Raw genomic sequence first — 25,001 nt, 5'->3', positions numbered from 1 at the left:
CGTAGTTGACAGTAAGAATGAAATGCACCAATTAAGCCAAGTCCTCAGCCATGTACCTGGCACGCACAGGACTCGGAAATGGCCAGCTTCAGAACTGTAAGTACAAGACCCCAGGCAGTGATTAACCTCGGCCTTAGCTGAGGAAGCGGAGTGAACTGAGCTAACCAGCTCATCACACTGATTTGGTCATCCAGGGGCTTGGGCTCCCTCAAATCTAATAGTGATGGGGCTATTAGTTATTCAAAAATTATCACCTTTGGCCTGGGGGTGTGGTTCATTGTTGGAGCACTTGCCAGCCTCCAGGAGGCTTGCTAATACCACACACACAGACACACAGACACGCACACACATGAAGGGTTTAGTGTTGTGCACACCTTTAATCCAGCACCCAGAGACAGGCAGATGGATCTCTGAATTTGACACCAGCCTGGTCTATGTAGTAAGTTTCAAGACAGCCAGCGCTACAAAGTGTATCCCTACTACATGGTAACATATATGCTGAGTGCTAGCTGTTACAGACTGACATAGATGGATAAACTCCCTTCCCTGCTCCTACAGGGGCCTGATCAGCTTTGAATCCTCCCTCCCCGAATACTCTCCTTCAGATAGTAATTGCTTTGCTTTCTTTCCTTTTCTTCCTTCCTTACTCCTCCTCCCTTTTTTTCTTAAAAGCAAATGAACAAACAACAAACAAACAAACAAACAAAAAACACCTACTACCTCCTTTCCAATTTAGTTTGGAGAAAGTTTCTGAGGATGGAAGATTGAAACTGATGGGCCATTAGCAGCATAACAAAGCAAAAGCAATTTTCCAGGTCACCAGCCAACTCTGGAGCGCTGCTATTTAAAACTCTGCTCTGGAGCAAGGACTAGGAGGGTTTGCTCCTGGCTGGTGGGGAATTGGAGAGAACGCCCATTTTTATGGCCAGCAAAACCAGTAAACATTATCACACACCACAGCCTGGCGTGTGTACAGACATTTTAAATAGTTTTGTGTGAAATGCAGGTTTGGAGGAAGAAAGTTCCTGTTGGCCGAGATCAGAGCTGAAAGGTTCTCTTTTGGCTTCAGATTGAGGGGAACCGGGATCCCTGCTCAGGCTTCAGTGGGAGATCTGCTGAGATATAACTCTTAAATATTGTCTAAAGCCACTGAGCATGCACGCACACGCGCATGCGCACCACACACACACACACACACACACACACACACACACACACGCACATGCGGGGGGAGACAGACAGACAGACAGAGCTCCTTTTCTCAGCCATGGCATACAGCTTTACTGATTCTCACCATCCCTGGTGATCACAAGTGCAGAGCCTGAGGAAAAGCACCTTGAAGGAGGCCTTTCTAGTACAAATGCTCTCGGGGATTACCTTTGCTATGAGGGGGCCTGGGACAATGAAGTGTTGCTGAACTCTTGTAGGCAGATAGGCCTTCCCATCTCTCCACCTTGCTGCTACCACTATCACCACCACCACCACCCTCTTCTTCCTCTTTCTCCTCTTCCTCCTTCTCCTTCTCATCATCATCAATGGCATCATCAATCAGCAACATCATCAATCATCATCATCATCATTATTATTATTATTATTGACAGGGTCTTTCTACATAGCCCTGGATGTCTGTCCTGGATCACTGTTGTTGTTGTTGTTGTTGTTATGTTATTAGCAGAGACAGGGTATCGCTACATAGACCTGGATGTCCTGGATCACTATCAGACCAGGCCTCAGAGATCTGCCTGCCTCTGCCTCTCGAGTGCTGAAATTATTGTATCCACCACCAGGCCAGGCGTCCCTCATTCTCCAGTACACTGCTCCTGGGCTCCCACATCCCATAGTTACTGGGCATAGCCTCAATAAATCCCAATAAAGCCTTTGCTTTTATTTGGGCTTTCTTCCTTTCTTTCTGTTTTGTTTTTTAAACAGGATCTTACTATGAAGCTCTGACACTCGATCTGTAGCTGGCGGGGGGGTGGGGGGGTGAGGGATGGGGGGAGGCTGTTAATTTACAATAATCCTCCTGCTTCTGCTTCTCCAAGGTTGGGATTTAGACATGCAGCAGCAGCAGGGCAGCGTATTTCTGGTTTGCCTATTTGATTTCTTTGCTCTTATGCCCACTGGTCTTGAGATCAGAGTAATCTTCCTGCCTCTGCTTCTTACATACTGAGATTTCAGGTACCAGCTACCCCAAGTCCTGTAAACTTCCTTTATCCTCCTGACTCTGCATCTCCCAGGGCCCTGCCAAACCACATAAAGCTGCTCAAAGAACACAGATGGCTCAGCTTCTGATGGTTCGACCGTTACTCAAGCTGCAAGAGGGTCTACAGCAATATAATATTTCTACCAAACAAAGTAGACAACATATTCCCTCTTTTCTAATGTAAATCTTTCCTGAGCTATCAATGTGCAGACAGATCTTCTCATGGCACTGGGAAGCTACCAGCAAGCTAGGGAGATGGCGCTACTATGCTGTTCACTGAGATCTACTCCATGAGCTTTCAATGTCCAGTGAGTTTATGGGAATGGAAACCCCACCATAAACTGGGTGGGAGTCTACATATTTTTTTAGTTTTTCCAAGTAACACTGATTTCTAGAATTAAAAAATAAAAACAGTAAAATGTTTTTCAAAGTAACAAAACATAAAAAAATTAAAAGTATAGTTTCTGGGGTTTTTGTTTTTTTCTTTCAAGACAGGGTTTCTCTGTGTGGCCCTGGCTGTCCTGGAATTCCCTCTGTAGACCAGGCTGGCCTTGAACTTGGAGGTCTGCCTACCTCTGTCTCCCTAGTAGTGGGCTCAAATGGATGGGCCACCATCTCCAGGCAAGAGAAATTAAAAACATAAATTAGCCAGGTGGTGGTGACTCATACCTTTAATCCCAGCACTTTGGAAGCTGAAGCAGGCAGATCTCTGTGAGTCCAAGGCTATCCTGGTCTACACAGCAAGTTCCAAGACAGCCAAAACTACATAGAGAAAATCCCTGTCTTGTCTCAGAAAAATAAACAACAACAAAAAATTTTCTCTAAGAGAAAAAGAATGAAAAAGGCTCATGAATTCAATATGAAGGAGGAGAAAAAATTGCTACTTTAGAGCACCAATCTATTATTATTCTAAGAAGCGATCCTGACTTCCAGGTGGGAATGGAGCTCAACAGAACTTGCCTTGTATGTCAAGGCCCAGGACTGATCCTCATCACCACAAGAAAGAAAGGAGAAAAGACACCCCACTGAAGTCCCCACCAGACCCCTTGCCATGGCAGCTTCTGCTGGGTCCTGCCTGCCTGGCTCTTGCTGTCAGTCCCTTGGCATCCAATCATTTTCCTAATTTCCTTGGGCTACATCCTCCAGTAGGTTCCTACAAAGAGAAATGCAGGTGGTAAACTTTTCAGACCTTCACATCTGAAAATAACTTTCATTTTATTCCTTAATTTTTGCTTTCATTTACTTAATCTCTTTTTATTCCTTTTGTTTCCCCTGAGGCAGACTCAATCCGCCCACCTTAGCCCACAGTAGATAGGACACTAGGTTCATACTCCTGCATCTGAAATTCTTCATATTTTGATTGATTCACAACAATCTGATTGATTACAGAATTCTAAATCTTATTTTCCTGGCTTGACCGCCGCTGTTCCCAAGAAGTATGAGGGTCTCCAGTGTCCAGGTCTTTGAGTCACAGGTTTCTTTTTTGAGCCGCCATGTGAGGGCTGGGAACGGAACCAGAGTGCTCTGCAAGAGCGACAAGCACTCTTAGCCGCTCAGCTATCTCTTGAGTCCCTCTTTTTGTACAGAACAAATACCCCCATTCATACTATGCCTTAAATACCTGTAAAAAACAACTGGGTCATTATTCTGGGTCATCATGGAGACTTCCCTGCCAGCCACTTACCCCTGCATACACACTGAGGGTGAGTGAGTGGCTTTGTCTCTTAGGCGCTTCCCACAACATCTGGTATGAAGCGCATGCCTTTACCCCACATTATCACTATTTGTTTATACCGTTGGCTCTTCTGATAGAGTCTGAAGCAATTCGTAGCCATACCAAGTGCCACTCCATAAGTATGTGTAGAAAAACAAGAATGATGAATGAATGAATGAATGAATGGTTATTGAGATTTTTTTTTTTTTTTTTTTTTTTAGTTTATATATACCTTAATAAGGGTTACTACGGCTGTGTTGAAACACCATGATCAGAAGCACCTTGGGGAGAAAGGGTTTTTTTTTTCACTCATACTTCCATTTAACAATTTATCATCAAAAGTAGTCAGGACAGGAACTCAAGCAGGGCAAGAACCCGGAGACAGGAGCTGATGCAGAGGCCATGGAGGAATGCTGCTTACTAGCTTGCTCCTCATGGCTTGCTTAGCCTGCTTCCTTTATAGAACCTAAAAGCACCAACCGAGGAATGGCACCACTCACATTGAACTGAGCTCTCCCCCATCAATCACTAATTAAGAAATCTACAGCCACAGCTGGGCATGGTGGCGCATGCCTTTAATCCCAGCACTTGGGAGACAGAGGCAGGCAGATTTCTGAGTTGGAGGCCAGCCTGGTCTACAAAGTGAGTTCCAGGACAGCCAGGGCTATACAGAGAAACCCTGTCTCAAAAAAACAAAACAAACAAACAAAAAAACCTTCTACAGACTTGCCTATAGCCCAGTCTTACGGAGACATTGTCTTAGTTGAGGCTCCCTCCCTTCAGATGAGTATAGCTTGTGTCAAGTTGACCTAAAATTAGCCAACACAGTGTGTCATGTGCATCCATGTGTGCATGAGTGTTTGCATGTATGGCTACATGTATGGATACGCCTGAGATTATCATCTGGATTCTTAATATCGATCCATCTTCTTGAGGAAGGTATCTCAGGTGAGCCCAGAGCTCTCTGATATAGCTTGTCTGGCTAACCCGTTTGCTCTGGGGGATCCTGTTTTCACCTTTCAGGAGCTGGAATTGCAGGCAGGCCACCATACCCACCCAGTATCAATGTGGGTTCGGCCTAGGAGATCACCTGGTCTTCACCCATGTCACCTCAAGTGCTGTAACCACAGAATATATTCATCATATATTGATGGTTTCATAAAGATGTTTTCACGAAGTATATCATGTACTGTGAAGTGGGTTTTTTTTATTTTCCAATTAAGTGATATAATTGAGTGCCAGGCAGGATAGCACGTGTTGGAAGATTGATGCAAAAACACAGAGTTTAAACACAGCCTGGGCTATACCTCTCGGTGAAAAAAATCTGAAGATATAATCTATGGTAAAGTGTTTGATAAATGCCATTACCAGCTGGCACGTGGTCCTTCCAAATTCAGTGGGAGAAAAAAGGACTGCTCTAGAAGACAGACATGCCACCTCAAGAGCCAGAGCACACAAGAAGCCCTTGCTGTTTCTTCTCCAGTATCTGTCTTCTGTGAGGACAGGGACCAATTCTGCTCTATTCACTGCTGTTCCCATAGAGAGGAAAGAAGAGGCAAAAGAAGGCCTGTCTGGTCAGTATAGAGGGTTCCAGGCTAGTGCTACATAGTGAGACCCAGTATCAAAAAAAGAAGAGCCGGGCGTGGTGGCGCACTCCTTTAATCTCAGCACTCGGGAGGCAGAGGCAGGCGGATTTCTGAGTTCGAGGCCAGCCTGGTCTACAAAGTGAGTTCCAGGACAGCCAGGGCTATACAGAGAAACCCTGTCTCGAAAAACCAAAAAAAAAAAAAAAAAAAAAAAGAAGAATAAGAAAGGGAGGGAGGGAGGAAGGGAGGGAGGCAGGTTAATAAGTTAGTGAAGAAGTGAATATCTCAATGGTGGAGCATTTGCCTAGCTTCAGTGGTACTGGGTTGGATTCATAGACCCACCCTCTTGCCCTTAATTAAGAAAGCTGAATGAATACCTAATGCAGCACCAGAAAAACTAGCAGCTGGGTTGAAGAGATAGATTAACATAAAAACATAGGACCTAAGTTATGTTCTCCAGCCACCATGGAAAAGTCAGGTATGGCCAAGATGTACCTGTAATCCCAGTGCTGAGAAGGCAGAGGTGAGCCAGGCCCTGGAGCCAACCAGCCTACCTGAGTCGAGAAACTTAGATTCAGGGAGACCTGTCTCAGAAGATACAGTGTGGGGCTGGCGAGATGGCTCAGTGGTTAAGAGCACCGACTGCTTTTCCTAAGGTCCCGAGTTCAAATCCCAGCAACCACATGGTGGCTCACAACCATCCGTAACGAAATATGATGCCCTCTTCTGGAGTATCTGAGGACAGCTACAGTGTACTTACATATAATAAATAAACAAATCTTTAAAAAAAAAAAAAAGATACAGTGTGGAGTGATCAAGGAAGATACCTCATGTCAAACTCTAGCCTCTGCATAGGAGCACATATGCATGTGCATGCACTGGCATGAATAGGAACATACATACTGCACACAAACAGAGAGAGAGAGAGAGAGAGAGACAGAGAGAGAGACAGAGAGAGATAGAGAGAGAGACAGAGAAAGAGACAGAAAGAGAGAGAATCTAGCAAACAAAAACATCCCTACAGTGCTTGGCCATCCTGAGAAGGGGGATTCAAAATGAAAACCTAGCTCATCATGTATTCCCTCCCAACCCCCACCCCCATTCAGGCAGTGTCCTTTGGATGCCTGCACTTTATTCCCCGAGCTAGTGCTTGGCTTGGCCACTCCACTGAGTGGACAGTCCTCAGTGTGTCTCTCAGTCACCTGGTTCTCCTGCTTCCACTCTCTCTGCAGATGTCACACTGGCCTTCTTCCTCCTGGTGGCCCTCCACTGGACCTTTGTGACCACTGCTTCATGTAACAATCTCTCCTTTACTCCAAGTCACCTCGATCCCTGACTGAGGTATCACTTTTATAACTCCCTTCAATACCCCAAAACACCTTCTAAGGCTCCTCATTTTTATTCACCTTAAATTATAGCTCCTCTGTCCGCTTTTAGTTCTAGAATTACTGTTATAAACCATTTTGCAGTGTTGCCGATCAAATCCAATGCCTTTTGCTATATCCCAGGATTGGTTTTGTGAGGCAGGATATTGCTACGTAAGCCTGGGCTGACCTAAAAGTTGCCACGCAGTCCAGGCTGCTGCCGCCTCTCCAATGCTGAGATTCTAGGTTCAGCCAACAACTCCCGGTAAGAATTACACTGGTGCTGTCTAGGTTCCCTTGCAGACAAATCTGCTCACTTACAACTCTCGCTCTGCTGAAGCAAGCTGCTTCAGTGTCTCAATACAATGGAGCTAGTTAGCTATACTAGCTAGTTAGCTAGTTAGTATACCAAATGCCAAATAATCCTGCTTAGCCAGTCCTCCACTCCAGAACCAGTTAGTCTACATTTATTTATTTTCTGACTTTGGTTTGTTTTATGGGATGGAGTCTTCTTGCCTCTTACTCCCTAGTGCTAGGATGGTAAGGGTGTAGCACCATGCAGGGCCCAGATCTAGTTTAAATCATTCCTCCTGTGGACTGCCTTCATTAGCAGTATCAAGACTTGCTAATCCAGGGCTAGAAAAAACAAAAAAGAAAAGCAAAAGAAAGACTTGCTGATCTTCCTAACTTTTAAAAAATAGTACTTACTGCAGCCAATTCAACCATGATGAGTGCCTTATTCAAGTCACCAAGCTGACTCAGTTTGATGTGATCATCTTCCAACTAACCTTGGTATTTCTCGATATAAAGGGGCCCAAGAGGTTCTCTTATTTTATACACTGACTTACTTATGGGATAAGGTCTTGATAAGTGGACCCTGAGAGTCTGGACCTCATATTTGCCCCTAGTTATCCTTAAATGCACGATCCTTCTTCCTGGGCCTCAAGTTAAGTTCTTGCACTACAAGTATGTGCTACCACCAGACCTGATCTTTATTTACTGATTGAGTGACACTTACTGCATAGCCCAGGTTGGCCTTGAAGTAGTGGCCACTCTCCTGCCTCAGTTTTCTAAGTACTATAATTAGAGGCACGAAGAGTTAAAATGTCCTATTCTGGCCATGTTAAAATTCAAACATGACAGAGAGCAATGAGAGCTGCCTCCAGGAACAGACAGTTGGGAGAGAGACGCTCCACTCCCTGATCTTTGATTTGAACTCTGGCCTTGACGCTGTTTTACTCTCGGTTTTATGAATAGAGACTTCCTACCAGGCCCTGCCCTGTATCCACTTTTGAGTACTCAAAACACACTTCTACAGGCAAGAGCTGGAGACTAGCTCTGCCATTCTGGAACATCTCAGGTCCCAGTCAGTTGTATTCCATCCCCAGCACTTCTGGATTCAATCCCCTGAGGTCTGACATGTTTGCTCTATGAGCCTCCTGAGTCTTCATTTATTGTCGCTACGATAGTGCCGAGGCAGCACATGGTCACTGTTCTTAAGAGGCACTGGAGTACAAGACGAACAATGTCTTACTCCCCACCCAAATCACTACTCATATGCTTTAGAAGCAGCCAGTTAGCAGGTTTTCCTGTGCATTTCCAGAATATATCTATGGGTTTAGAAGCACACACATATGCATGTGTGCATGCATACACACACACTCGCGAACATGCACACACAAATATTTCCAACTCTCTACATGTACCAATCAATGCTTTGTTTTGTTTCCTTCCTCTCCCTCTCCCTCTCTCTCTCTGTGTTTGTGTGTGTGTGTATCATGTAGTCCATGCTGACTTTGAACTCCCAGTGCTCCTAGGATTACAAATGTGTACCATCGCACCTCAAGGATAGCTCTACACAGTTATCCTTGAGCACTTTTCAACGCCCACATCTCACAGGTCCTCCACCCACTGCTTAATGGCCACAGATTTCATCAGCCCCCTCCCTCCACAAGGGGCTAGAGATTAGTAGGTTGCTAATTCTAGAACATTCTAATGAACATCCTTATATACATAGCTCTGTGGACTCTTTAAGTCTTCATTGTTCTTGAATGCTACATTAGACTAGATAGAAAGTGAAGCTTCTCTTTCGGTTCTATTTCAGGTTCTGCCACCTGGATACAGAGTTCCATAATGCATCCACTGACTTACTCACCGTTCAGCATCGGGGCCACCTCCCTCCTCACCTCAAAATAGAAGAAAAGGGTCCCTGGGCTGTCTCTTCCTGAACCTGTTCAGTATGCTGTCCCAGAGGCAGGCGTCTCCCTTTCCCTGAAGCACAGAGGAAATCCTGGACATGGAGAAGAATACTCCAGAAACCAGCTGTGTTCTCAGGTGACCCTGAGAAGGCCCTGAGAAGGAAGGAAACACGGTTTTGGTTCATGAGACACAATCCCAGCTGCTTTGTTTTCAATGAGGCTAGAGGGATAAAAATGTGACAAGGGGACGGGCACTGTGACGAGCCTCAGACAGGGACTGATGTGAATGTACACTCAGCAGTGATGTGGCACCATTGTTCCAGCCCACATCTGTCCACTACACCGTGTCCTTTCACAGGACAAGGACAGGATGGACTACAGGAAACAGGACTGTGATACTCTGCGCAGGGTGACTCACCATACCCACCACAACCCAGCCCGCAGTTCTGACCGTACCCAGAGAAGCTGCGTATGAGTCTGGGGCAAAGCTATAGTAGAAACAAAGGCTGGGTCTTAGGAGCTCACTGCCCACCCAGGGACCTTCAGCGAGTCATCAAACTATCCTGTCAATAAAAAGCCACGGCAGCAGTTCTTGAGAGCAGGATGCACACTAAGTGCCCGGCACAGGACACAGCATTGCATGAGCAATCAATAAATCCTTGATATTTGCTTTGGTGCTGCTTCCTTCTGCCCTCTCACACTGTACTAACTCAGAGGAGGGGCTCAGCAGACACTCATTGTTAATTTACTCATTCGCTGTTAGTCCTGGGGCTTGAACCAGGGCTTTGTGCATGGTAGCTATGTGCTGCTCTACCATGGAGCTATAACCCATAGGAACCCGTAAGAGCTCTTCTCTTCCTTTCATTTTGAGATGGGGTCTTGCTAAGTTGCCTCAGCTGGCCTTAAACAGCTGCTATCAAGCAATCCTCTCTCCTCAGCTTCCTGTGGCTGCTGTAACTTCAGGGTCCCACTACCAAGTTTTGACTTAGCCTTTGTTTTATTTGTTTGAGATAGGGTCTCACTGTGCATCCCTTGCTAGATTGGAAAACTATGTAGACCAGGCTGATCTTGAACTCACAGAGATCCTCCTCCTCCTGCCTCCCAAGTGCTAGGATTAAAGGTATGTACTACAATACCAGAAGCCTGAAGGGTTTGGGGGGGGGGGGTAGGGGTGCATATATGTGAGAAACAGTCACACACAGACAAAATGGACCTTGAACTCGGTATATAATTGAGAAAGACCTTGAACTTCCTGCCTCCACTTACCAAGTGTTAGGATTACTGGTGCCACCATACCTAGTTCATACAGTGCTGGGGAGCAGACCCAAAGCTTCATGTATGACAAGCAAGTACACTACCGAGTGGACTACAGTCACAGCTCAGCTCATACTTCTTGCCCTTGCTCTTCCTCCTCTGTCTCCCTCCTTCCTCTCTCCTTCTTCCCAGAAGTAAGGATATTCTAGGCAACAAAAAGAATAGTCTAGACATTCTTCTTACCCTGGTTTATTCCCAGCCCAGAATCACCTAGGTAAGTTTGGAGTCGGGGTACCTAGAACACAGACCTTTCCTCAGAATTTCTAAAAAGAAACCTAAGGCCTTGGAATATCAGAGGAATGGGTAAAAAGAAAATCTTTTTTCAGTGATATAAAGAAATAATCCACTGTGCAGAGGGGGAAAGCAGAAGCTGCATCCCATCCTTCCCTCCACTCCTCACTCACTGGCTTATGCTCAGCCCCCCAGAGCTTCCTGCCAGCTCTGCTGAGGTGGCCTCGACACCACTGAACAGTCAGGGTCCACCTGCATCCCACACTCCGTACCGAACACTTCCGATCCCGATCGCTCTCTAGGCACCCGTCTCCTTTGGCTGTCCTGGATTTTGGTACTCTCCTGCTAGTGTCTTCTCTCCCATCTGTCCTTAGGGCTTTAATTTCATCTTCAAAAACCACATCTTGGGGGGATGGAGAGTTGTGGCAGGGGTTCAAAGTACTGCTCTTCTGGAGGACCCAGGTTCAATTTTCAGCACCTTCACGGCAGCACACAACCATCTGTAGCTCCAGTTCCAGGGCATCGGACACTATTCTGGCCTCTATGGACACCAGGCACACATACATAACACATACAGAGACATTTGTGTAAAGATTCATACACACAACATAAAGTAAGAATAGTTTTTTTTTTTTTTTTTTTTTTTTGGTTTTTCGAGACAGGGTTTCTCTGTATAGCCCTGGCTGTCCTGGAACTCACTTTGTAGACCAGGCTGGCCTCGAACTCAGAAATCCGCCTGCCTCTGCCTCCCAAGTGCTGGGATTAAAGGCGTGCGCCACCACCGCCCGGCTAAGAATAGATTTTTAATAATCCTTACATTCATTGGTAGAAGTCCTAGTTTCTTGTAACTCAGACTGTGACCATATTTATAAGGACTTTCATGACATTAACTGTTAAAATGAGGACACCAGGGTGGGGCCCTCAACCAATATAGTTAGTACCTTTACAACAAGGATTAATCAGGACACAGGGAAGGCCATGTGAAGATAGAGAAGACAGCCATCTAAAACTCAAGGAAGAGTCTCAGAAGAAAGCAATCTGGTCACTACTCTGACCTCAGACTTATGGTCTCCAGGAATGTGAATTGGTAAGTTTCTGAGTTTTGCGCTTCTCAGTCTGCAATCAATGTTTTGTTATGGCAATGGTGGCAAACTCAGTCACCCCTAGCATACAGCCAGTGCTCCCAAGAGTCACCCACATCCACTAACCCCCAAAGCTATAGCTACATTCCTCTCTCCAACTCCTGCCTCAGGTCAATGTGACCACACAGAGACCTGGGCCCACCATTCACACTCCAGTTCCAGATGAGCTAACGATCAGACAATGTGTCCACTACCCCCCAACACTGAATTGCTTTGCCAATTGTTAAACCCGAGGAGGTCCAGAACCACAGAGCCATGGAAAGTCAGGCCAGTCCCCCTGTTTTGCATACAAGGCTGAGCTGGTGCTTTTACCAAAGAGTAAACAAAGGAAAATCTCAGCCTCCTCCTGAATCCTTGCCCCTTAGCGAGGTAGCATCTATGTGGCCACTCTCAAGACTGTGGTCATTGTCTGTGGTTGCTTTCAGAGAGGGGTCTCTCTATGCAGCCAGCTGGCCTCAAACTTGTAAGCCTTCTGCCTCAGTTTACCAAGTGCTACATATTATACACTAGTACAACCAATTTGACCCTATCTTTTCTTCAGCCCTCTCTCCTCCCTCAGAGGAGCCAGTGAAGGGATGTGAGCATTTTCCAAAGTCACCCTTTCTGTTGCCCAGTCATTTACTTGTATTTTGGTTTTTCTCCCCCTACCCCCACTTTGACAGATATCGACAAATACTTTGACAGATTTAACTTCCTTCCTTCCTTTCTTTAGATAGGGTTTTCACTATTTTATCTCTGGCTGTCCTGGAGCTCATTATGTAGATCAGGCTGGCCTCAAACTCACAGAGATCCACCTGCCTCTGCCTCCTGAGTGCTGGGACTGTAAAGAGGAAGTAAGTAAGCCTTGAGCGCGCCTGCTAGGGCTGTGCAGCTGTAGCTCCAGGGCATCACTTGCCTACCACATATGAAGCCCTGGGTTCAATCCCAGGGACCACATAAACCTGCCATGGTGGCACATGCCTGTGATCCCACCACTGGGGAAATAGAGGCAGGAGCAGAAGTTCAAGGCCATCCTCAACTACATATATGGAGTTCAAGGCCAGCCTGGGTCACATGAGATGCTGTGTAATAAAAAGAAGTAAAATAAGATAAACCCCTAGCTGTAAGCCTGCCTTACTTACCATAAGCTTAAACCTGAGTCATTCCAGCTGCTGTAACCCACTTAAGTCAAAAATCCTCAAGCAGAAAGAAATGTTATTTTAGTTCTATGTTTGAGTGTATTCTAGACTGCCTTTAGACTCAAGACCTGCCTGCCTCAGCCTTCGGAATGTGAGGTTTGCAGGTGTAGACAACACTCCGCCAGAAACAGATCTGAATGAGGTCCTCCAAGGGGAAAACTTCACTAACTTGTAAAAGTTAATATACACCTCTGCAGCGCTATAATTCCAACCCAAGCATCAGAGAATACCCATGAAGTTCCTAGAAACAAGCTACACTTTAAAAACCATTGAGCTGGGCTTGGTGGTACAGGTTTGTAATCTCAGCAACACAGGAGTGGGCAGAAGCAGAAAGACTGAAAGTTCAAGTCCTGCCTAGGCTACAAAACAAGTTCAAAGCCAGCTGGGCAATTTACTAAGACTGTCTCAAGACTGAAAAGGAAAGTGAACTTGGGACTAGAGGGATGGCTCAGAGGTTAAGAGCTCTTGTTGCTTTTCCAGAGGACAGGAGTTCAGTTTCCAGCACCCAGGTCAGGCAGCTCACGACCTTCTGTGACTCCAGGGGAACCAACCTCAACAGGCACCTCCAGTCACAGTATTTATAATATAAGCAAACTGAAGTGTACTGCTATGTACTGAAACACCAAGGTTTAGCAGACTTTCAGGAGGCAAATCCAGTATTAAAGACGCTGAACTTCCCTCTCACGATGTCCACCTGTGACCTCTCCCGGCGGGGGGGGGGGGGGGGGCTGCTATTTGCAGAGACGTGGGTAGAAGATTCTGAGAGGACAGTGGCTGGGCGGGTACAGTGCTTGCCTCGTGTGTGACTGGAAGCAGAAGTGTTTGCCTATAATCCCAGAGGTGAAGAAGGCAGGAGGATCAGAGAATCAAGGTCATCTTTGGCCACACAGTGGGTTCGGGGCTAGCCTGGGCTACATGAGCCCCTATCTAGAAGCAGAAGAAAGGAAGGATGGAAGGAGCAGGGAATGGGAGGAGAGGGGATGGGAGGAAAGAGAAGAGGTGAACGCAGCCAGCCCGAACTAGGAAACCAGCTCCATTGTTACCCCAGGAGCCCAAGGGTGGGCGGGTAGATGGGGTGTCTCCAAGTTACCAAAACCCCTCTTGGCCCCTTCCAATCTACACCTTACACCGGTCCAGGTAAACTTTTATTTTCCAAGATAGGGTTTCACCATGCAACCTTGGCTGTTCTAGAACTCACTAGGTAGACCAAGCTGGTCTTGAACTCACAGGGAGCAAAGGTATGCAATGGTTCTACCTGGGGAGAGTAAGGCTCTTAGCTGCTGCCTCCCCCCACCCACCCCACCCCCATCCCTCCTTCTCCCCCTCCTCCTCCCCCTCCTCCAGAGGAGGAGGCTCTTCATGGATATCAGGAATAATAATCATCGTGGTATTTAGGATACTTTATGCTCCCCTTCCCCCCAAACAAACAAACAAACCTTTCCACAGATCTTAATAGGAAATGCAAACTACCACAGCCTTCAAGGTCCTGCGTGACCAGACCTCTGTTCTTTGCTCTCTCTCAGAAAGTCAGCCTCCAAAGTCAGGGAGTCCCTTTCCATGTCTTGCATAGGCTAAGCTCAGCCTCCCTCTGCCCAAGGAGCACCCATTGCTATCATTTGGGTGTCAGCTGAATCATCACCCCCACCCCCACCCCACTCCCCAAGCCCTACCCGAGTTCAGTCTCCGTACAGTGTACGGTGTTTTATAGCCTGAACAGCATGTGTCATGCAGAACAAATCTTGTCTGTGGCCAACAACTGCATCCTGTCTGGATCGTACGCAGCACCAGAGCACAGCTAAGGCTGTCCCAGTCTTGATCTTCCCACCTCCACCGCCCAACTGCTAGGCGTTTGTTGCCACCCTGAGTCTTCTCATATCTGTTCTTTGTAGAGGACCTCACTCAGACTTCTCAGTCCTAGAATGGAGTCCATAGGCATCATGGCACCGCTCTAACACCTGTGTGGGTAGCAGAACCTGCGAGTTAGGAGTTGTTACACCCACGTGTGGTTTTATTAGCTAACTTGTCAATACGGAGTAGGGTATGGAGGGCAGTCAAGTCCAAACCCTGCCCTAGCTAGCTCAGAAGTCAGCTTGCCTCACACACGCTAAGCTAGCCCTGTGTTGCAGAGCCCAGGTCTCGGTTTCTGAGGCAGGATCTCATGACATGTTGCACAGTATCTCAAGATAGGTTGCACAGGCTAGGCCTGTCAGCCTAGATTTAGGGTCGTCCCAATTCCAACGTACACCACTCCCTGTCAGGGACCTCCTCACACTCCCTCTGCATTTCTTGTTTAGTTGCTATTTTGTTTATCTTTTTACTAGGTAGGCCTACACTCAGCAAGTAGTCCTCCCCTCTCCACCCCAGGGAGAAAACAGAGCGGGAGGGGAAGGGAGAGATTTTGAGAGAGATTTTGAGAGAGAGAGAGAGAGAGAGAGAGAGAGAGAGAGAGAGAGAGAGAGAGAATGAGCAAGAGAGCAAGAGCAAGGGAGCAAGCAGGAGCTCTGGAGTTACCCATTGGGGCAACACTTAGCTTTTTTTTATGTTGGTATCAGGTTTCAAACTCAGGTCTTCATGATTTCTTAGCAAGAGCTCTTAACCTGAGCTATCTCTCCAGATCCTTGGTTCTTATTGTTTGAGATGCAATCTCATGTAGCTCAGGCTGGCTTAAACTTGTTATATAGATAAGGCTGGCTTTGAACATCTGGTCCTCCTACTTCTACCTCCCCATTGCTAGGACGACAGACAGAACCGTCTCATATCCTTTCTTTGCAATGTAACCCAGGAATCAAACCCAGGGCTTTATGACTGACAAGTGCTTTACCACTGAGCCATTTCCTGGTCCAGATGCAGTCGATTTTTTTGTTTTTTGGAAAAAAAAAAAAAGACAATTATTTTATGTGTATGAGTGATTTGCCTGCATGCAGGCATGGCTGGTACCCACAAGGTCAGAAGGTGGCACTGGACCCCCTGAACTGGAGTTGTAGATGGTTGTGAGTCACCCTATGGGTGGCAGGAATTGAACCTAGGTCTTTCAGAAGAATAACTAATGTTCTTAACCACTGAGCCATCTCTCCAGCCCTTCTCTTCTCTTTCCTTTTTAACCAACGGCTCGAGGGTTGAAGGGGTTTTGCTCATTTTGGGTCTGAGAACAGGAACTCATGTTACCCAGGCTGGCCTCGAACTGACTGTGTAGCTGTATGCATCACCGTTATCTGTTTTTCTGTGACTCTGGAGCAAACCCAGGGTTTCCTGCATGCTGGCCAAGCTCTGTACTCACTGAGCCACACCCCCCAGCCAGGGGAAAGCTGTTTCTTAATTGGAACTGGTTATACTGCTTGCTCATTTAGTGAACGTTCCCAGGGCTGTACACTTCTGAGCGGGGGCCCGTTCTGAATGTGCTTATGTTAAATCACACGAAATTGGCATTTTTATACATGAAAAGTGGGTGGATACTGGCAGTCACATATGGTCCAACTTACACTTTATACTTCAATAAAAAGATTACTTATGAAAAGAAAAAATCCTGCCCAGTTGAACTGCTTTCAATAAGGTTCTTTAAAAAAAAAAAAAAAAACCCTGATTTTGAGTAAATCCGGTTTGGTCTCCCTGGGGCTCCTTGGCAGGTGGCCATCAGGTTAAGGGTCAGTGTAAAATCTTCCCTGGAGCCCAAGGCTTCTGACTTTACTAAAGTCCTCCCCCTGCCCCCCAACAAGGCCCAAGTCCACTGTATCCTAAATGTATAGCCTGTATCTCAAATCGACGTGTCCAGGGGTCCAGAATCTATAGTGTGACTTCCTGGGGTCATTAGACTTAACAAACTCCTTGTTTGGCATAGTGAGGCTCCTGGTCTCCAGAATAATATCCCAGGGCCTTGAGAAAAGATCATCTCCTTCCACTAAGTCTGTGACTTCTTTTTTTTTTTCCTCCAGGGTTTAATCCCTTCTGGCAGTCAGCACCAGGATGCCCACTCGACTCTTCTCACCAGACTATGCCAGGGGAAATCGAGGTGTTCCTCTAGGGCGTTGTGCTGGCTGCAGCATTCTCAGGACCTGGCATGGTGGCTGGCTAACTGATGTGGCATGAATGGGAGCCAGGTAAAAAAGAGGGTCCCAAGCACCACTGACCAGTCAAAAGGAAGCTGGCCCCCTTTCTCCCATGGAAAGACTAGTCTAGGCCTGCTGAGAGTTGCTGAATCCTGGGCTCAGGTGGACAGTTCAGTCCTTTCCTGACACATGGGCTTCTCCTAAGGCTCCCATTCCACTACTAGAGGAGCCTCTTAGGAAGGGAGATACTGACACTAGCCTGTGGGGTTGGGATCATCAAGAACACCACATGCATTACAATGGGGTCACTGTGAACAGCTCACTTAAGACCACGCAACAATCCCAGGAGGAGAAAGGAGCTCAGACTTTAGTCCCAGCACTCGGGAGGCAGAGGCAGGCCAGTTTCTGAGTTCGAGGCCAGCCTGGTCTACAGAGTGAGTTCCAGGACAGCCAGGGCTACACAGAGAAACCCTGTCTTAAAAAAAAAGAAAGAGAGAGAGAGAGAGAGAAAGGAAGAAAGAGAGAGAGAGAGAGAAAGAGAGAGAGAGAAACACAGACACTCAACTAAGAAGCATAGCACCCAGGCTAGCTCATTCAGTCATTACCTTATCTTAAAAGAGTCTGAAGTTACTGAACCCATGATTTGCAAGCAAGGGCCAAGGCTCTTCTTAGCTGAGTTTTTGTTAATTTTATTGATTACTGTTGTGCATGTGTACATAGCATGTGTTGGGGGTGTGCATGTGCTACCACACACATGTAGGGAGCAGCTTCAGGGAGCTGTTTCTCTCCTTCTAGGCAGTAGAATCCTAGCACCCAGGAAGCTGAGGCGGGACAATAGGTAGTCTGCAGCCCAGGCAAGCCTAGCTAGGACTGGGAAATCCTCCTGCCTCAGCCTCCACAGCAGGTATGATTCCAGGTCTGTAGCACAAGCATGAGCTAAAAAGAATGCTTCTTTTACACAATAGGCCACCGCCCAGTTTGGCTGAGTAAAAATAAAAGTTCTTATCAGATTCTGGGAAAAAAATAAAATGGAAACTGTCCTTCACAAACTTCTGCAGCAGAGGCCCTACCCATAAAGTCACTCAGCAAGAGTATGCACATGGGACTGGAGAGATGGCTCAGTTGTTAAGAGCACTGGCTGCTCATCCAGAGATCCTGAGTTCAATTCCCAGCAACCATCCGTAATGAGATCTGATGCCTTCTTCTGTCATGCAGGCATACATGCAGATAGAACACTCACATACATGAATAAATTCCTTTTAAAAAAAAAAAAAGAATTTTGGGCCTTGAGAGACTGTTCAGCATTTAAGAGTAGATAGCGCGAGCAGCTCACAACCACTTGTAACTCCAATTCCAGGGTATCCAATGCCACCTGGCCTCCTCAGATACCAGGCATGAACGAACTCAGAACACCCACAAACACACACACACACACAAAGATAAGAACAATCTTTTTGCTTAAGTTCTTAGAGAAAGGGCAAGAAAGGGGATGCTAATCAACTATGCTGTCGTAACCAAGCTCAGCATCTTCAAACTCTCCCTGTTACACAGACCAATTAGAAGAGCACAGAGAAGCTGTGCAGCTGGCGCTAAGTATCAGGCCATTTAACACTCACACAGCACCAAACAAGGGATGGTGGGAGCCACAGAGGTTAACAACTTGGGGGCATGGTGACACGTGGTAAAATACCCATACTGAGGAGGAGATGGAGGCAGGAAAATTTCTAGTTTGAAACTAGGCAAGGCTACATAACAAGATCTTTTTCTTTTCTTTTTTTTTTTTTTTTTTGGTTTTTCGAGACAGGGTTTCTCTGTGTAGTCCTGGCTGTCCTGGAACTCACTCTGTAGACCAGGCTGGCCTCGAACTCAGAAATCCGCCTGCCTCTGCCTCCCAAGTGCTGGGATTAAAGGTGTGCGCCACCACGCCCGGCACAAGATCTTTTTCAAGACTAGCTCCCCACCGCCGTCCCCAAAGAATGCAAAGGCAAGATTGCAGAGAACTAGCCTGCTGTGTGCAGCACTAGGTTCCAGTGGAGAGAGGGTATGAAAAGTCACTTGCACTGGTCTTGAACTCCAACCTGTCCTACCACTATCCAACCAGGCTACTTACTCTCAGTCCACCTGCCTTGACGTCCCAAGATTTGGGAATATAGATGATGTACCACCAAGCCTAATTAATATCACACCATTATACCAGGCCTGCTAATGTATCCCAGCCTAGCATGCACTGTGGTGCTCTAGGCATCAAGGACACTTCTCAGAGCTCCAGGCTGTGCCCCCTCATTTGCATTCTGTCCTTTGTATACACTGCTGATACTAACTAACTTAATGTCTCTCTCCCCTACTTAACATCTATGTAGATGCAGCCACAGTCGCTGGGGGATGGAGAAATATCCATCTAACACACAAATGTGGGTCATGGAGATTACTGTGTATTTATTCCCCCTGTTCCTCTCTGTAGCTTCAACACTAGTGTCTGTCTCTTCTATTCTGTGACTTTAGCACCTGGTAGTGTATTTGACCTAAAGGAAACATCTAATAATTTTTTTGTTTTGTTTTGTTGTTGTTGTTTTTGTTTGTTTTGTTTTTCGAGACAGGGTTTCTCTGTATAGCCCTGGCTGTCCTGGAACTTACTTTGTAGACCAGGCTGGCCTTGAACTCAGAAATCCGCCTGCCTCTGCCTCCCAAGTGGTGGGATTAAAGGCGTGTGCCACCATTGGTAATACCTTGGCTTTCTTGCTTTCTTGCTTTCTTTCTTTCTTTCCTTCCTTCCTCCCTCTTTTTTTTTTTTTTTTCTTTTTCTTTTTCTGAGACAGGGTTTCTCTGTGTAGCCCTAGCTGTCCTGGAACTTGCTCCATAGACCAGGCTGGTCTCGAATTCAAAGATCCCTCCCTACCTCTGCCTACCCAGTGATGTAATCAAAGATGTGTGTCACCACTCAGCTAATACCCTGGGCTTCTTAGCTGTAAAAGAAAGACCGAGTATGATGGTTTATATATGTTTGACCCAGGAAGTGGCACTAATAGGTGTGGCCCTGTTAGAATAGGTGTGTCACTGTGGGTGTGGGCTGTAAGACCCTCATCCTAGCTACCTGGAAGTCAGTGTTCTGCTAGCAAACTCCAGGTGAAGATGTAGCTCTCTCAGCTCCTCCTACACTATGCCTGCCTGGACGCCGCCATGTTACCGCCTTAATGAGAATGAACTGAAACTCTTAACCTATAAGCCAACTCCAATTAAGTGTTGTCCTTAAAAGATTTGCCTTGGTCACGGTGTCTGTTCACAACGGTAAAACCCTAACTAAGATACCAAGATAAGACTTTTCCTTCATTCTCTTTCTCCTTTTTGAGATAGGCTCTTATTGTAGCCCAGGCTACCTTCTACTTCACAATATAGCTATGTTGCTCAGGCTATCCTTGAATACACAGTCATTCTCTTGCCTCAGCCTAGTCAGGCTTAAAATTTACAGATGATCTATAAACCATCAAGATTCTGTGTGTGTGTGTTTGTGTGTGTGTCTCTTCTTCTCTCTCTCAGAAGAGTCTCATTGTGTGGCCTTAGTGGGCCTGGAAATTATTATGTATGCTTGCTAAGCAAATTTTCTATCATTAAACTATATCTCAGTCCTGTATCAATTTTTATCTGGAGACAATATTCTCTAAGTTGCCCAAGGTGGCTTTGAATTCACCCCATAGCTCAAGCAGGACTTGAATTTGCAATCTTTTTCTTTTAACCTCCTTCCTAGTTGTAACCTTGGCCAGGATACAGTTTTCCAAAGAAACATGACAGGGCTGGGGATGTAGATCAGTGGTAGAGATCTTGCTGATTATGTACCAACTCAGAATTCCTCAGCACCAACACACACACACACACACACACACACACACACACACACACACACGTCTTAAAGAAATATAGCTGAAGCCAGGCAGTGGTGGAACATGATTTTCATCCCAGCACTTGAGAGGCAGAGGCACGTAGGTCTCTGAGTTCATTCAAGTCCGGCCTTGTATAGAAGTATTTTCCAGGACAGCTAGTGTAGAGAAACCAAGTCTCAAAAATGAGTAAATGAATGAATGAATGAATGAATGAAAATAGCTGAGCATGGTAATGCATGGAGATTGCTTGGGCTGAGGCAGGACTGTCCTGAGTCAGAGACTAACACGGGCTACATAATAATAGACTCCCCAAACAAAAGCCCAAATAACAAAATAAATAAATAAATAAAAGAAAAAAAGAAAAAAGAAAGCAAGCTAGGAGGTGAAAAATACACCGAGCACAGGATTGACAAACAGTAGGCGCTCCATTAATGTCTGACATTGAATTGGAACGTCTCTCTTCCCTCTTCAAACATGTCTCCTGGATCCTTGGTAAAAGGGCAAAAGCCTAGAACTGCAACCACTCCTCCTGCAGGGGATGAACTGAATTTATACTGGTGCTTAGTAAAAAGACAGTCACCAGCACAGGCGAGCTGAATGGGTGTTAAGAGTCTGTTGCTAGAAAAGCTCTCTCTCTCTCTCTCTCTCTCTCTCTCTCACACACACACACACACACACACACACACACACAGACACACACAGACAGACAAAAAACAAAAAAACCCACGTTATTCCAGGGCCGACCACTGGCAGTTTGGAAGGCACGCACATAGCCTACCAGCTGCCCACATGACAACAGTTAATGTGAGGCTCTCCACCTGCTGAGGAACAAATGTTTTGATCCCCCACTATCTTTCTGTCTTCTCACTCCCTGGAAACCTCAGCCTCAGGGTTAATTCTGAGTTAAATTTGGGTGTTGCACCTGCTTAGAATTCCTCATCCTTGCTCATTGCGTTGTGGCCAAAGACTTTCTGTGCTGGCTTTTGCCCATGTGTGGTGAGCCTCCAAGCCTGACACCTCTGCCTAACGTGCTTTAACGTTCCTTGGACTCACATCTCAGCCCCCAGTTGCAATCTAAAACCACAGGCTCCTTTGGGAGATCCTTCCTGTTACCTACATTGAAATCTGCCACCCGCGGGGCTAGGAAAATGGCTCAGTTGTAAAGTGCTTGATTTGTGTGCTAGCAAGTTTTATGTCAGCTTGACACAGGCTAGAGTCATTTGATAGGCAGGAACCTCAATTGAGAAAAAGCCTCCAGAAGATCAAGCCTGTAGGTTATTTTCTTAACTAATTAAAAAAAAATCTGCTAGGGGAGGGCCCAGCCCCCATTGTGAGGGATGCCACACCTGGGCTGGCGGTTCTGCAGTCTACAAGGAAGCAGGATGAGCAAGCCTTGAAGAGCAAGCCATTAAGTAGCACCCTTCCTGGCCTCTGCGTCAGCTCCTACCTCCAGGTTCCTGCTCTGTTTGAGTTCCTGACTTGGCTTCTCTCAATGGACTGTGACTCACGACTTGAAAGCCAAACAAACCCTTTCCTTCCCAAGTTGCTTCTGTCATGGTGTTTCGTCATAACGTTAACCCTAACTAAGACACTCTGCAGGCATGAGGACCTTCATCTAGATACCCAGAATCCACATTTTAAAGAAAAGCCACACACACACACACACACACACACACACCCCTATGCCTGTAACACCACAGCCTAGGAGGGAGAAACAGGAGAATCCCAAGGCTTGCTAGTCACCCGTTTTAGCTAAGTAATGAGTTCCAGGTGCATTTCAGAGAGAGAGCCTGAGGTTGGAGAGATGAGATGGCTCAGTGGTTAAGAACACTCCTTGCTCTTGCTAGAGGACCCAGATTTGATTCTCAGCTTCCACCTGACAATTCACAACCACCTGTAAGTCCGCTTCCAGGAATCCAGCATCCTATTCCGATCTCCAAAGGCACCAGGCACCTCTAGAGTTTACATACATACATACCATAAAAAAAAATAAATCTAATTCTTTTAAGGATCGACTTCTGTTGTCCACGCACAGGCAAACACAGTCCCCTTTCACATGCCTCACTTCCATGACCTCAGAGAGGGCTAACTTCAATGTTCAAATTGCATTCACTTTGTCTCTTCACAAGGGCAAGGAGGATTATCTGTCCCCCACCGATCACCACAGACAGCAGCAACGACGAGCAAATGGATTCCTCAGAAGCTGCTGCCCGCCAGGGTCTCTCAGGCACTCTGATCACCCTGCAGGGGTGGCGGGGCTTGAAGCTTCTCCCACTCCTCCCTTGGGCTGGGCATTTTCCTCCCTCAGCACAGATTCACCAAGTGGAACCCGGTCTGTCTTTTGGCTACTTTTTAAATGAATGGATCAGGAAGCATCCCTCTCTCCTTCCTCCACAGTTTACAAAAGGAGTTATTCATTCTCATCCTTGAAACTGAACAAGGGCCATGGGTGAAACCAGCTGGAAAAAATGTCATTGTTTAACTGCTTAAAAGACAAGAAATAGGTTTCTCGCACCCTGATGGTGGGGCGGGGTTAGACTCAATAGAGACTTGGGCTGCAAGCCCTGAAATGCAGCACATTTACTTGTCCTTCGTGTCACCAGATGAGGGACTTTTGGCCTCCATTTCTAGATCTGACAAATGGGAACAGTGATAAGGAAGGCCGAAAGGCACCCCCCTCCCTTTTCTGGATGGAAGTTCTGTCCCAGGAAGGAAGCTGAGGCTCGTGGGAGAGTCTGTTCTGGTCCCAGGAACTGAGTAAGTAATCACTGAGACTGAGTCTGAGGGTTGCGACCGCATTTTACGCTAAGACACAGTGACCTTGGGTTCTGGTCTGAACAGCCTGAGATGGAGCCCCAGCCCCAGGCCAGACCTCACCGGTGGGCTGTCTTTCAATTGGTTCCTCTGACAACAGCCGAGAGCGAGCGCAGTCTTATGATGGCGTAGGAAGAAAAAGTCTTACAACCTATGAAGGCCAAACACCAGCAAGATAGATCTATCTTGCTGAGGATTCAGAAAACCAGTTCTTATACTGCATCAAAGCCACCTCTATCCCAGGCTTCCCTGTTGCTAGACGGAGCTGGGCCCGATGCTGGAGCTCCCGACTACAGGAGTCAGGCCGAATGGAGGGGCTTCTCTTTTCACCGGCTTGGGCTGCTACCCTCTAGCAAAGAAAGGCTCTCCGGCCATTTCCATTCTCTCTATGGCTCAAGAGCCCTGTTATTTAATACCGTGGCCACCCCGGCAGCATCCTGCCGCGGCCTGCTCCACCCATCCACCTGGCTCATTCTCCCTATTCCTCTAGGGGAGTGAGGTAGGGGGAGCATTAGAGAAAACTGCCTTCTATAACAAAGGGGAGAGGGCCACAAGAATACAAAGGCCTAGAAGGACTGGAAGACAAGGACGCGAGTGGTGAAGGGGGCACCTAGCCAGGGCAGCAGAGAGCGGGCGGAAGCTCCAGGCACTGCGGACATTACACTGGGGCGGGGGAGAGGCGGGGCGCTGAGAGGTGAGGGCCAGGCCTCTGGCTGAGTGGACAGAATCGCCCCGGGGGGTACTAGAGCCGGAAGAGGCCTCGGCCCAGATACTGTCCACACCCAAGAAATGGGAGGAGGAGTGGTCTGCACTTAGAAAGGGAGCCAGAGTCACTCAACAACCCCCACCCTGCCCTTCTTTGAAATAGACAAAGGACATTTTCTTAATTTTTGGCAAACGTGGCTGTAAGGTCCCTGCCCCCGACGTCCCCAGGCGCCACAGATCTTGAAAAAGAGAAGGTCCCCAGTAGGGGTCCTCTCGCTCCCCCTCCCCATCGCCTGCGGTGACAAGAGATACGCAAATCGAGGTGTGTCCTCCCCCACCCTGCGCTGAGCTCAGGATCCGGAGGCCGCAGCGCCCCCCACCCTCTAGTCACACTGACGGTTCCTGCCCAAGCCCGCAGTGGCGTGAAGGTGGCCTTTACCTCCTCTCGCAGGCTGGGAGGAGGGTACAACCCACGCAGCTAAGCCAGCTGCTGCAGTCGCCGCCGCCCTCCATTCATTACAAAGAAAAAGGAAAAAAAAAAAAAAAAGGAACAACAACCTCCACCCCTCTTTGTAAAAGAACGACGGCCCCAGGAGGAGCAACAGCCGGCCCCAGCAATCACGGGTTAAGCTCT

General features: G+C 47.0%; 1 long non-coding RNA gene across 8 annotated transcripts in view; it reads right to left on the bottom strand.

The window, feature by feature from the left end:
- The window catches only part of LOC115029857 (uncharacterized), a 243,969-nt gene extending 218,974 nt beyond the window's left edge, over positions 1-24,995 (bottom strand). For 7 of the 8 annotated variants that reach the window (XR_015046087.1, XR_015046091.1, XR_015046089.1 and 4 more), the window contains exons 1-2: positions 24,807-24,995; positions 9,054-9,218 (exon numbers count right to left, since the gene is read on the bottom strand). This is a non-coding gene — a long non-coding RNA (uncharacterized LOC115029857). Of the gene's footprint in view, positions 1-9,053; positions 9,219-10,882; positions 11,152-24,806 lie in introns of all 8 variants that reach the window. The other variant, XR_015046088.1, reaches the window with a different exon arrangement.
- Positions 24,996-25,001: the final 6 nt, after the last annotated feature.

Source organism: Mus caroli, unplaced genomic scaffold (genome assembly GCF_978045245.1).
Source record: "Mus caroli unplaced genomic scaffold, Mus_caroli_1 scaffold_19, whole genome shotgun sequence".
Classification (NCBI taxonomy): Eukaryota; Metazoa; Chordata; class Mammalia; order Rodentia; family Muridae; genus Mus; species Mus caroli.
Note: the sequence above shows the minus strand (reverse complement) of the source record. Positions and strands in the feature narration are given on the sequence as shown.